A 14,802-nucleotide genomic window follows, 5' to 3' on the forward strand; every position below is an offset into this window, starting at 1 on the left:
CGATATAGCGGAACATAAGGTAGTAAGCACAGGAGCCGGGCAACCCAACTATTGACCAAAGACATGATTCGGAGCCGATTCATATAATGCTATAAGTTCGGGGTGCCGAACTATACTGGAAAAGTGTTCGGACTTTTATTGCCATAATGCGGGGTGTAATGAAGCCCCTGGCTTAGGAATACGTACCATGGTGTACGTGTGCAATAATTAATATATACAAAGGTGAGGAAACAGGAAAATTAAGTAATAAGCTGACGCCATCATTTATTCACCATAGTGATGTAATTAGTACGTCGAGGTGTACTTTGTGCAAGTAATGCGATAAGCAAGTAAAGCTATTTACCATGCCGCAACCAAGGGCGAGCTGCGTGCGGGTATGTAAAACAAGTATGGCAATCGTTTAGTAGAGACCACCTGGGGATTCCCTTGTATGCCAGAGCTCCTTGCCTCCTTGGTGTGTTCTGCAAGCGGGTCGTCCGCATAGACCTCGAAAAGAAAAAAACCATAATAAAAAGAAAAAGTAAAGGCGTGCGAATCCCAGGGTCGGTCAAGCCGCACTGTGGATCGTGAGCGAGTTATGCCTCCATCGGTACCCATGGTGTTTTGAGTGCGTAGTTATGTATGCGCGATACGGGTGCCATTTCCTCATCGGGGCTAGGACGGAGGCCTAATTTACTAATTCAGCTCTTGACGAACCGAGCTGCACTGTTGCAGTGTAGTCCGGACCTTCTTAACGATGTCCAGGGGCTCGACAACCGGATTATGGTGCCGCTTGAGAAGGCCACTCTGTACTTCTGCTGGAAGGGCTGCGGTATGCTCCTCTGTACGGAGGGAACGTTCCGTGTTTCTATTTACTGTAATGACGCCGCGTGGACCGGGCATCTTGAGCTTGAGATAAGCATAATGTGGCACCGCGTTGAATCTAGCAAACGCGGTTCGTCCGAGTAGTGCGTGGTAGCCGCTGCAAAAGGGGACGATATCGAAGATTAGCTCTTGGCTTCGGAAGTTATCCGGGGAACTGAAGACCACCTCCAGCGTGATTGAGCCCGTACAACGGGCCTCTACGCCTGGTATAACTCCTTTAAAGGTAGTTATCGTGGGCTTGATTCGTGAGGGATTAATGCCCATTTTGTGTACTGTATCCTGATAAAGCAGGTTGAGGATGCTACCACCGTCCATTAGGACTCGTGTCATGTGAAATCCGTCGATGATTGGGTCGAGTACCAATGCGGCTGAACCGCCATGACGGATGCTAGTTGGATGATCACGACAGTGAAAGTTGATCGGGAATGACGACCATGGGTTGAAGTTTGGGGCGACTGGCTCTACCGCATAGACGTCCCTGAGTGCGCGCTTGCGCTCCCTTTTGGGGATGTGTGTAGCATATATCATGTTCACCGTTTTGACTTGAGGCGGGAATTTGTTCCGCCCCCCAGTGTTCGATTGCCGGGGCTCCTCGTCATCATCCTTGCTCTGCGATTCCCCTTCTTTGTTTCCGCTATTTACCTTGCTAGCTTGCTTAAAGACCCGACAATCTCTGTTAGTATGGTTGGCCGGTTTGTTTGGGGTGCCATGTATCTGGCACGGACGATCGAGTATGCGGTCCAAGCTGGATGGTCCTCCGCCGTTCCTTTTATAGGGCTTCTTTCGCTGGCCGGACTTGGAGCCGCTGAATCCGGCGTGAACTGTAGTGTCATCGGTGTTATCGCCATTGCTCCGGCGTTTGTGTCTGTTGCGCCGAAGCTCACCGGTGCTGTTTTTGGCCTCAGAGGGGCATGTTTCGTTGGCTGTGTTTGTACTGCGAGCCAGCCAACTATCCTCTCCCACGCAAAAGCGGGTCATAAGTGCCGTGAGGGCTGCCATGGACCTCGGCTTTTCTTGGCCGAGGTGGCGGGTGAGCCATTCATCACGGATGCTATGTTTAAAGGCCGCTAGGGCTTTGGCATCCAGACAGTCGACGATCTGGTTCTTTTTGGTTAGGAACCTAGTCCAGAATTTTCTGGCGGACTCTCCAGGTTGTTGAACTATGTGACTTAAGTCATCAGCGTTAGGTGGCCGGACATAAGTGGCTTGGAAGTTGTCAAGAAAAGCTTCTTCCGAGTCCTCCCAGCTGCCGATGGAATATTCAGGCAGGCTGTCTAGCCAGTGTTGAGCTGGTCCTTTGAGCTTTAATGGGAGGTACTTGATAGCGTGGAGGTCATCTCCTCGGGCCATATGGATGTGGAGAATAAAATATTTGATCCACACTGCGGGATCGGTTGTTCCGTCGTATGATTCCATATTGACGGGCTTGAACCCCTCGGGGAATTCATGATCCAGCACCTCATCTGTGAAGCAGAGAGGGTGTGCGGCGCCTCTATAGTGGGCCGCGTCACGGCGCACCTCCGATGAAGTCCGTCTGCGATTATCGGCCCGGGTATGATTAAGTTTGTCACGTCCGGTTAGATAGTTGTCATCCCGAGTAGGGAAGCGTCCTCGCGATCTGTAGACTGATCTGGTGTGTCCTGCTCTACTGTCCAGGTCCTGTCGAAGGTCATATGTATGGTCCCGAGCTGTTCTGTCCCTGTTTCTGCGAGGCGGCGGGGCGGGCTGTTGTTCAGCCTAAGTTGACGTTTTATCCCGACCGCGGGGTGGTTAGTCTTCCACACTATCTCGACCACGCGGTGGTCGGTCCGCATTTCGCGAGGGAGGTATACGATCTGGTGCCTCCTCATCAAACTGAGGTAGCAGTCTGCGCTGTGGGTAACTCTTGGCTGGGCGCTCGAGGCCGTATTCTTCGGCTGCCAGGACAGCAGTCCACCTGTCAATGAGCAGGTCTTGATCAGGTTGGAGTTGCTGTTGCTTCTTCTTCAGGCTTCTTGCAGTGGCTATGAGCTGGCGCTTGAAGCGCTCCTGCTCGAGGGGTGCCTCGGGCACGATGAAATCCTCATTGCCGAGGCTCTCATCATCCTCGGAGACTGGACGATAACTAACACCGTCTGTGTCATTGGGCATGGCCTGTTTATCAGGGCTATCTTGCCTGTTGTCCTATTCCTCCTGTTCGGATGCAGCCTCGACAGGGTCTTCATTGTTTTCGGCATCGCCCGGAGTACTATTTTCTCCGGTGCCAGTGTTGCCGTCTTTTGAGCGACAAGGCTTAGAACGGCGTTTAGGGCGCCGGTGCTTGTTCTGTGTCTCAGAAGGTTTATTCGTAAGTGGGTCTTCTTTGTCGCCGTTGCTAGCTTTTTTAGGTGTGTCAACCATGTACACATCGTACGAAGAGGTGGCTATCCAATGTCTAGTGAATGGCAGGTCTTTGCCTTGCTCCTTGTCGGCATCGTCGTCCATACCGTTGATGTCTTCGGAGTCATAATCAAGCACGTCGGTTAAGTCGTCGACAGTGGCTATGAAGTGGGTGGCGGGTGGGAAGCGAAATTCCCCATCATCGGCCTCTAGCTCGAACCGAATATAGTTCGGCTGTGAGTCCTTCTCTAAGGACAAATTCTTTAAAGATTTCAGCACATCGCCCAAAGGTGAGTGCTGGAAAACGTCTGCGGTGCTGAATTCAAAGATCGATAACCGATCTAGCTCGGTGCCCGTAGGCGTGCATGGTCTGGAACTTATAGCCGGAGACGAGTCCGAAGTTCCGTTGACGCAAGTATTGCAGGGTGTCGAGTCCGTGTGCGGCTCCAACGCCGCGGACTCCGTGGTTTCGGATGGCACGATCTGCTCTGGTTCTAAGGCCGTTGTAGCGACAGGAATCATCTCCTGGATGTGATCCGATGACAGATGTAAGTCATGTTTATCGGAGCGAGGGGGAGCGATCGCCGCGATCTCAAATCCATTGCAGATCAAGTCTCCACGGATATCCGCAACGTAGTTCAAGCTTCCAAATCTGACCTGATGGCTAGGGGCGTAGCCATCGACCTGCTCCAGATGGCCAAGTGAGTTGGCCCGCAGTACGAGGCCGCCGGACACAAAGATCTGCCCGGGGAGGAAGATTTCTCCTTGGACAGCGTCGCTATAGACAGTCGAAGGGGCCATCAAACCTTTCGTCGATGGCATAGTGGAACTCTCAATGAAAGCACCAATGTCGGTGTCAAAACCGGCGGATCTCGGGTAGGAGGTCCCTAACTGTGCGTCTAGGATCGATGGTAACAGGAGACGGGGGAGACGATGTTTACCCGGGTTCGGGCCCTCTCTATGGAGGTAATACCCTACTTCCTGCTTGATTGATCTTGATGAATATGAGTATTACAAGAGTTGATCTACCACGAGATCGTAATTGCTAAACCCTAAAAGTCTAGCCTGTATGACTATGGTAATGTGTGTCTCCTATCCGGACTACGCCCTCCAGTTTATATAGACACCGGAGGGATCTAGGGTTACATAGAGTCGGTTACATAAGAAGGAATCTTCATAGTCGGTTGCCAAGCTTGCCTCCTATGCCAGGTAGAGCCCAATCCGAACACGGGTACAGTCTTCGGTCTTCGTGTCTTCACAGCCCATCAGTCTGGTCCAAGGATAATAGGCCGGACCCCCGAGGACCCCTTAGTCCAGAACTCCGTCAGTTGGCAAACCCGGTCGTCGTGCCCAAGAAAGGTGGGAAGGAACGCATGTGTGTCGACTTCGCCAACCTCAACAAGTCCTGCCCTCAAGACCCGTTCCCGCTTCCGCGCATTGATCAGACCGTCGACTCCACCGCCGAGTGCGACCTGTTGTGCTTCCTAGATGCCTTCTCGGGCTACCACCAGCTCAAGATGGCGGTACAAGACGTCGAGAAGACGGCCTTCTTGACCCCATGTGGGGTGTACTGCTACACCTGCATGCCGTTCGGGCTGCGTAACGCTGGGGCAACCTTCCAGCGGCTGATGCACATCTCTCTAGGCCGGCAGCTTAGGAGGAACGCTGAGGCCTACGTCGACGACATCGTGGTGAAATCTCGGGAGGCAAAGACCCTCATCCTGGATCTGGAGGAAAAATTCGCCAGCCTGCGCAAGGTGGACCTGTGGCTCAACCCGGAGAAATGCGTGTCCGGTGTTCCTTCCGGTAAGTTGTTGGGTTTCCTTGTGTCACACAGGGGAATCGAGGCAAACCCAGAGAAGGTCAAGGCAATAAAAGAGATGAGCCCGCTGCAGACTCTCAAGAAAATGCAGAAGCTGGCGGGCTGAGTTACTTCATTAGGGCGCTTTATCTCCAAGCTGGGGGAGCACGCCCTCCCGTTCTTCAAGCTGATGAAAAAGAAGGGCCCGTTCGAGTGGACTCCGGAGGCTGACGCGGTGTTTCAAGACCTCAAGAGATACCTCACCAGCCCACCAGTGATGGTGGCGCCGCGTCCTCTCGAGCCCCTGGTGCTTTACCTGGCCACCACGCCTCATTCTGCTAGCGCAGCGCTGGTGGCCGTCCGGGATGAGCGCCGGGCTAAGAGCCTGTCACACGACGCCACACATTCGGTCGGGATGATGCAGCACCAAGACGACACCCCTAAAGCCATGGCAGCACCAGCAGATGACCAGGCTCCACAAGACGGCGCTCCTGAGGCCGCGGTTACCCCAACAGGCGACCGAGCTCCTGAGGTCTCCCAGCCTCAGGAAGCGCCCTAGCCTTAGGAGGTCCCGGACTCCACCAACACTTCCGCCCTCATCGAGCACCCGGTGTACTTCGTCAGCACGGTACTACGTGACGCGCGGGCATGCTACCCCATGCCGCAGAAGCTTCTGCTCGCGCTCCTCATTGCCTCGCGCAAGCTGCGCCACTACTTCCAAGGCCACCCCATTAAGGTCGTCTCAGCTTACCCATTGGAGAGGGTGCTCCAGAGCCCCAATGCTGCGGGAAGGGTCACCGAATGGAACATCGAACTACAGGTATTCCAGCTAGAGTTCAACACCACCAGGGTCATCAAGGGTGTCGCGCTTGCCGACTTCATGGCGGAGTGGACCGATGCTCCAGGGCCCGAGGCGGGCGAGGACCGGTCCCTTTCGCTAGGGAGCGAAGCACCAGACGGTTGGGTCATGTACTTTGACGGCGCCTTCGCACGTCAGGGCGCGGGGGATGGAGCCGTGCTCATCTCACCCACCCATGACAAGCTCTACTACGCCGTGCAACTCTGGTTCCAACGTGGCGAGAAGGTCTCCAACAACATCGCGGAGTATGAAGGCTTGATCGCCGGCCTCAAGGCCGCGGCCGCCTTAGGTGTGAAGCGCCTCACCATCAAGGGCGACTCCCAGCTCCTCGTTAACTTCTCCAAAAAAGTGTACGAGCCAAAGGATGAACACATGGAGGCATACCTAGCAGAGGTACGCAAGATGGAGAAACAATTCTTGGGCCTGGAGCTGCAGCACATACCTCGCGGCACGAAAAAGGAAGCTGACGATATCGCTAAGAGGGCGTCCAAACGCCAGCCGCGGGATGTCTTCGAGGAGCGACTCTTCAAACCTTTAGCAGCCCCTCCGGCTGCGGAGCGAACATCGCCTCAGGAGGAGCTTCCTCCGCCACCAACCTCGGGAGCCCCTGCCTGCGGCCCGACCTCAGGAGCATGCCTGCTCCTCGCGCTCGAGCCTCGGGAGGGGTGCTAGACCGAAGAATTCAAGGCATACTTGCTGCAGGGAACCCTGCCGGAGGAGGAGGAAGACGCGGAGTGCGTGGCTCGGCAGGCCATAGCCTACTGCATTCAGGACGGTGAGCTATACCGAAAATGACCAAACGATGTTTCCTTGCAATGCATCTCCAGGGAGTAGGGGTGCGAGCTGTTAACTGACATACACGATGGGGCCTGCGGACATCAGCCGTCATCGCACACCTTGGTGGGCAAGGCGTTCCGCAGCGGATTCTACTAGCCCACGGCACTCAACAACGCAACCGAGCAGGTGAGATCCTGTGAAGCCTGCCAGTTTCATGCCAAGCAAATCCACCAGCCTGCTCAGGGCCTCTAGACTATCCCACTCTCGTGGCCATTTGTGGTCTGGGGGCTGGACATCTCGGGACCGTTCCCTCGAGCGCCAGGGGGCTACCGTGACCTCTACGTCGCCATCGACAAATTCACAACATGGGCAAAGGTGGAGCCAGTCCGTACCATCCCGGCCAACTTGGCGGTCAAGTTCATCAAGGGCCTCGTGATCCGGTTCAGAGTCCCTAATCGGATCATCACCGACAATGGCTTGCAGTTCACCAGCAACCTTTTCAAAACATATTGTGCTAATCTTGGAACGCAGATATGCTACGCCTCAGTGGCACACCCCAGGAGCAATGGACAAGCCGAGCGCGCAAACGCAGAGGTCCCGAGGGGCCTCAAAGCAAGGACTTTCAAGAAGAAGCTCAAAGCCCGCGGCAGGGCCTGGCTCGACGAGCTCCAGTCCGTGCTGTGGTCCATCCGCACCACCGCGACCAAGCCGACCGGCGAAACTCCATTCTTCCTCGTCTACGGAGCTGAAGCGGTTCTCCCAGATGAGGTCGGGCATCGCTCCGCGCGGGTCTTGGCGTTTGACAAGGCACGCCAGGACGCCACGCGGGGGATGGATCTCGTGCTGGGGGAGGAACGCCGCCGTCAAGCCTCGCTCCGAGCGGCAAGGTACCAGCAGGTGATAGTCTCCAGCGTATCTATAATTTTTTATTGTTCCATGCTATTATATTATCCCTCTAGGATGTTTTATATGCATTTAAATGCTATTTTATATGATTTTTGGGACTAACCTATTAACCTAGAGCCCAGTGCCAGTTTCTATTTTCCCCTTGTTTTTGAGTTTTACAGATAAGGAATACCATACGGAGTCCAATTACCGTGCCAATTTTTGATGATTTTTTATGGACCAAAAGAAGCCCCCGGAGTAAAATAGTTGGACCAGAAGAGTCCCGAGCCATCCACGAGGGTGGAGGACGCGCCCTACCCCCCTGGGCGCGCCCCCCTGCCTCATGGACGACTCGGAGACCCCCCTGACGTGAGACCGACACGAAAAATTCCTATAAATACAGAAACCCACCGCAAGCCTCTGTAGCCACTAAAAACCAATCGGGACGCTGTTCCAGCACCCTGTCAGAGGGGGGAATCATCACCGGTGGCCATCTTCATCATCCCGGCGCTCTCCATGACGAGGAGGGAGTAGTTCACCCTCGGGGCTGAGGGTATGTACCAGTAGCTATGTGTTTGATCTCTCTCTCTCTCTCGTGTTCTTGATGTGGCACGATCTTGATGTATCGCAAGCTTTGCTATTATAGTTGGATCTTATGATGTTTCTGCCCCTCTATCTCCTTGTGATGGATTGAGTTTTCCCTTTGAAGTTATCTTATCGGATTGAGTCTTTAAGGATTTGCGAACACTTGATGTATGTCTTGCATGTGCTTATCTGTGGTGACTATGGGATATTCACGTGATCCACTTGATGTATGTTTTGGTGATCAACTTGCGAGTTCTGTGACCCTGTGAACTTATGCATAGGGGTTGGCAAACGTTTTCGTCTTGACTCTCCGGTAGAAACTTTGGGGCACCCTTTCAAGTTCTTTGTGTTGGTTGAATAGATGAATCTGAGATTGTGTGATGCATATCGTATAATCATACCCACGGATACTTGAGGTGACATTGGAGTATCTAGGTGACATTAGGGTTTTGATTGATTTGTGTCGTAAGGTGTTATGTTACTACGAACTCTAGGGTTGTTTGTGACACTTATAGGAATAGCCCAATGGATTGATCGAAAAGAATAACTTTGAGGTGGTTTCGTAGCCTACAATAATCTCTTCGTTTGTTCTCCGCTATTAGTGACTTTGGAGTGACTCTTTGTTGCATGTTGAGGGATAGTTATATGATCTAATTATGTTATCCTTGTTGAGAGAACTTGCACTAGTGAAAGTATGAACCCTAGGCCTTGTTTCAACGCATTGCAATACCGTTTTTGCTCACTTTTATCATTAGTTACCTTGCTGTTTTTATTTTTTCAGATTACAAAAACCTATATCTACCATCCGTATTGCACTTGTGTCACCATCTCTTCGCCGAACTAGTGCACCTATACAATTTACCATTGTATTGGGTGTGTTGGGGACACAAGAGACTCTTTGTTATTTGGTTGCAGGGTTGTTTGAGAGAGACCATCTTCATCCTACGCCTCCCATGGATTGATAAACCTTAGGTCATCCACTTGAGGGAAATTTGCTACTGTCCTACAAACCTCTGCACTTGGAGGCCCAACAACGTCTACAAGAAGAAGGTTGTGTAGTAGACATCAGCAGGCGTTGCGGCGGTATCACTGCCACAGCGTCCGCTCCAGGACGCTTGAGGTGGGTGATCTCGTCCTACGGTGGGTGCTCTCCAGGGAAGGGCTGCATAAGCTTTGACCCATGTGGGAGGGCCCGTTTAGGGTCGCCCGCGTCTCCAGGCCTGGCGTCGCGCGCCTGTTGACGCAGGACGGGATCCCCATCCAGAACGCCTGGAACATCCAGCACCTCCGGAAGTTCTACCCATGAAGCAAGGCCCAGTGCCGGTGAAGGTCTCCGCTCGTGACACTCTCACGTAGTAATGAGTGGGGCTGTACACGCCCCGGAGTCTCCAGAGTGCCGCCCTCCGGCCTCGGGGGCTCCCTCCCACGTCCTAGTGGCAACACTTAGCTCCGAGCTGGTGAGAAGACTAGACTAGGTGCCGGACACGGCTGTTCGTTTGTTTTCTATATCTGATTTGCAACCTTTTAATGAAATTTGGAGTTCTCGTGTTTTCAGTTGCCAAGCCGGCTTTCCCCTTGGTACTCTCTCTTGCGCTTTGGTCCTGGTTCAGGAGGAGCGGCAGTTGCCCGTCGCTCTTTCTCGTGCGTCTCGCGCGCGGGGGCTGGGCAAGTGTGTGCGTGCGACGGGCTCGCCCCGCGCTGCGAACACACTTCTCCATAGCCCTGCTCCCTCAGAGCTTCGGCTTGTTCTATCCTCGCGAGACGCCCTCGAAGAAACTCGTGATCAACGCGCCCTCTTGAAGTCCATGCCCCCCAAGCACTGTGACGCGGTGCACCAAGCCACGACTGGCTCGTGCTTGAGGGCTCGCGCAAGGAAGAATAAGACACCCGACCAAGTTTTCTAACAACCCCGCAGCTTCATGATGCCTCCTGAGGTCGATGACCCTTGAGCCACCAGCAAGGAGGGCCTCACTAGGTAATGAAGCATGCGCTCTCGCGAGGAGGGAAACTACAGCGGGTGCATCAAGCTAAGTTATCCTACCATACACATTTGGAGCATGAACACTGCCGCATAACATCAGAACAATAAACATAGCATAGTAGCATAAGTACCATGGTTCATTACACGCCCTGCAGGGCCCCCTACTTTTTTCAAATGCAGAAAGAAAGGAAGGTTAAACAAAAGCGGCCCGCGCGACCGCAGCAGCTCAGGAGGCCTGGCTCCAAGGGCCTCCTGGACTTAGCCCGAACCTTCTTCGCGCTTCATCGGAGCGTGGCGACCCACCACCGTCCTCGAAGCGAGCCCGGCGACGCGGCGGCTGGTCGTAGCCGCCGCTGCTAGTTCTCTCGCTAGTGGAGGAGCCATCGCCACTGGACGAGCCGCGGCCGTCCCCAAGAGCAAGCTCGCCCTCAGCATCGTCACGGCCGTCGTCAAGGCCAAGCTCATCGTCGCCGCTGCTGTCTTCGGGACAGCACCCTGTGCGATGACCATATTCCCCGAACACCCTCACATAGAGGGTCGCGACGCCGTCATACTTGAATTGGAGGGTGCACCTCCCGCTCAGGCCGCACGCGCGGGCGAATGTCTACCAGCCGCGGGCCAGGGCCACATTGCGCGCGACAAAGACCTCCACCGCGGCCACGAGGCCTTGCACAGCAACCATCGGCCTGCAGCTAGATGCCGTCAAGACCCATGGCCGGCAGCTCGCCGGCAAAGGAGCGCGGGAGCTGGAGCCAGGTGCCGGCCGGCCTCTCCGACCACACGACGAACTCCGGGAGCACCTCCACCGAGTGGAAGTACGGCCGGGGAGGCCAGGCAACTACGGCGGGCCTCCCCTCGTCCCAGGGGCTGCCTCGCCCTGGGCGGCTCCCGCCACGAGAAGAAACACCGCCTCGGCCACCAAGGATGATGCCGGTCCCCGAAGGAGTACGCCCACGTCCGTGAGGGGCCACCGCAGGGGCCGTGGCATGCTTATGGGGGCGGCCCCGCCCTATCTTAGGTGGCGGCGAGCCAGGTCCCTCCTGGCTAGCCTTCCCCTTCTTGGTGGCGGAGAACCTCTTTGTCGGTGCCATGGGAGCCGCGGCAAGACGGCGAGGCAAAGAGGAGGAAGAGAGAGCATGCGGCGAGAAGAAGGAGATGAGCAAAGGGGGCTCCGACCCTCTCCTCATTTATAGCCAAGAGGAGGCCAACCGACGTCCTCCACGATCGCATGTAATGATGGTTTTTCTCTGCATGCAGCAGAGTCTCATCAAGTCGAACAGTTGCCGAGGCAGCATGGGGAAGTGGAGGCGCCCACGTCCCATCAATCGCCATGTGTCGACCAAGGCTACAGGCGGTTGGGGCCCGCAGCGCTCCACACTTGCCCTTTGGCTTCGCCTTGAAGCCAAGTTCGAGCACGCCTTGGGCCCGGGGGCTACTGTCGGCGTCCTGGGAATGGGGGTGCCCAGACTTGCCTGCCTGCATCCCACGGCGTGGCTCTGTCAACGGCCCGGTACGGCCCAGCTTCAGCAACAACCGCCCAAGACCCTCGCGAGGGGCCAAGCCTCGCGAGGTGGACGACACCAAGACCTCCCGGGGGGCGGCCTCGCTAGGTTGCCTCCTGAGGAGCGGAGATATCTATGCAAGGTGCACCTCGCGAGGTTCATATGACGTGATCCATGGCGACCAAGGCCAGGAGGGAGCCAGCGAGCGCAGCGTACTAGTTTCCTCTTTGGTGCTAAGGAGGCATCAAGCAAAGGTTTCCATATCGGTGCAACGAGACCAAGACCGCCAGGACGACAGGACGGAGGTCATCACGGAGCCCACCGAGGCGTCACCACCCTAGCCTTTTGCAGGCAAAGACTACTTTTATGAGGATAGCTTCTACTAGTTCTTCCCCTTCAAATTTGGCCATTGTAGGATACCTCCCGCCTACATTTGGGAAGAGGACCAAAGCCACTATACATAGGACTTAGCCACCACCATAGAGGGGGACGGATCCATTCCACCCGAACCACTTCACCATCTCATCGAGCTCAAGAACAGCTCACCTCCTGAGGCTGTTCCACCACTGTACTAGTTCATCCTCAGCCCCTCGAGGCAATCCACCACAAAGCTGGAGTAGGGTATTGTCGGCGTTCTGGGAACGGGGGTCCCCAGACTTGCCTGCCTACGGCCCACCGCATGGCTAAGCCAGCAGGCTTTACGACCCATCTTCATCAACAAGGCATCCAAGACCCTCGCGAGGGTCCAAGCTTCGCAAGGCGGACGACGCAAGACCTCCTCTGGAGTAGCCTAACTAGGCAGGCTCACGAGGAGCGGGGATATCAAGGCAGGGCAAAACCTCACAAGGCCCTCGTGACGTGAGCCATGACGAACGGCACCAGGCTGGCGCCAGCGCGCGCATCGTCCTTATTCCCTCTTTGGTGCTAAGGAGGACAGCGCAGGCGAAAAGTACCTAGGCATCAGGCAAAGGTTGCTATATTGGTGCAACGAGACCAAGACCAGGAGGAAGGCAAGACGGAGGGCATCATGGAGCCCAAGACGGCGTCACCACCAGAGCTTTTCGCAGGCGAAGACCGCTTTTGTTAGGATAGCTTGTACTAGCTGTCCCCCTTCAAATTCGCCCGCTATTGTTGGCTCCCTTCCCGCTCGATATTTGGGAAGAGGACCAGGCCCTCTATAAATAGGTCTAGCCACCACAGTAGGAGGCAATCGAATCCTCACCCGCACAAGTTCGACAAGCACAAGAACACCTCAACCTCAGGAGGCTGTTCTTCCTTTGTACTGTTCATCATCAGCCCAAGAGGCAATCCACCACCAGCACACTGGAGTAGGGTATTACACCACAACGGTGGCCCGAACCAGTATAAACCTCGAGTCTCTTTGTGTTGCGAGTTCGTCGAGTTCGTCCGCGAGATCTTTGCCAGCTAGGGCGTAGATCGGTAGGAGGGAAAGACTTCGCGTGCACCCCAATGTTCGAACCTCAAGGGTTTGCCGGAACCCCACATCCGACATTTGGTGCGCCAGGTAGGGGTGCGCCGTAGCTTCCCTTCCATCAGTTCGTCGCTCTGTCGCTCCATCGTCTCCATGGCGGACGCTCGCCATGCTCGAGCTGAGCGCCGGGCTGCCCTCACCACCTGCGTCGCTCAGACGGCTCCCATCGACGGGCCACCTCGTCGTTCTCTGTCTCCCGCCGCCAACGCTGCCACCGGCCAGGCGGGGAACGAGCAGCAGGCGTCCTCGCTGCATCCTTTGGTGCGGCAGGACGGCCGCACCGCTACTCTATCACTGACCCTGCCGGTTCTTCGTCCCACGTGCACCGCACTCCCATGGAGGCACGGGCAGCGCTCCTTGCAGTGAACGAGCTCCTGCGTTACCGCCCTGTCAACGACCTCTACGAGGAGTGGCTCGACCGCGTCGCCGAGCTCGTCTGCGCTGCAGGGGGCTCTCCGGTGCCGTCCCACTCTCTGCCTCCCCCTCAACCAGCCGCGGGCGACGGGGCTCATGGCATGCCTCCACCGCCTCAGCCCCAAGATGGAGCCTTGGCACCAAGGCGCGCGGCTCCGCGGCATGATCCACCACGCCCGGCGCCCGCGCGCGAAGAGAGAAGCTGCCAAGAAATTCCGCGGCCGCGAGAAGCTGCACCTGTGCTCCCCGCGCCACCTCGTCAAGACCGCGCACCGCCCGCAGTGGCGCAGCGCGGACCCCGCCAAGACCAAGCTCCACCTACGAAGCGGGCCCCGGCAACCACTGCTGGCTGCCGCGCCTTCACCCTCGAGCTGCGTAGCGTCGCCTGGCCAGGCAAGTTCAAGCCGGATCTACCTCCTCGCTACGACGGCACCGCCGACCCCGCGGAGTTCCTACAGCTCTATGAGGAAGGCCAAGGCCAAGGACGCAAAGTGCAAGGAGGCGGTCGTGCTCGCAGCGGAGCCCGACACCAAGCGGGGCAGAGATCAGCCCGAGTCATCCAAGAACGGACGACCATTCTGCGCCTTCCACAACCTGAACACCCACAACACCAGCGACTGTCAAGAGCTCAGAGCCATACGAGAAGGACGCTACGGTCGACGCCCCGAGCGCAAAGACCGGGGCTACGGCCACGGAGGAGGACGTGGAGGCGGACGCTGGGACGACCGTGGCCCGCGCCAGGAGTGGCGCGACTGGCCTCGCGAGGACCGCTGGCAGGACCAACCTAGCGAGGGCGCCTGGAGGGACCCGCCTCATGAGGATCGCCCCAAGGCAACACCGGTCTTCCCCCGCTACCGCCACCAAGGAGGAACGGCGACCACCACCAGGACGAGGGGGCTGGGGGCTTCCAGGAGCCGCGTGTGATCGCCTGCATCTTGGGCGCTGCCCAGGCCCCAAGCTCGAAGCCACGCGCCCGCTTAGGTGGTCCCAATGCGCCATCACTTTCAACTCGGCGGATCAGCTCAACTGCGCAGCCACCCCTGGCGCCCTCCCTATGCTGTGTTCCCCAGTCATCAGCAATGTGCAGGTCACCAAGACCCTCATCGACGGCGGCGCAGGGCTCAATGTCCTGTCCGTCGACACGTTCGACAACCTCCAAGTGCCATATGAACAGCTCGAGCCCACCAAGCCTTTCTCAGGAGTGACCGACGGTTCGACCACACCGATAGGGCAAGTCCGCCTGCCTGTCACCTTCGGGGAGCGCAAGGACTACCGCACCGAGCT

Source organism: Aegilops tauschii, chromosome 3, assembly GCF_002575655.3.
Source record: "Aegilops tauschii subsp. strangulata cultivar AL8/78 chromosome 3, Aet v6.0, whole genome shotgun sequence".
NCBI classification, from domain to species: Eukaryota; Viridiplantae; Streptophyta; class Magnoliopsida; order Poales; family Poaceae; genus Aegilops; species Aegilops tauschii.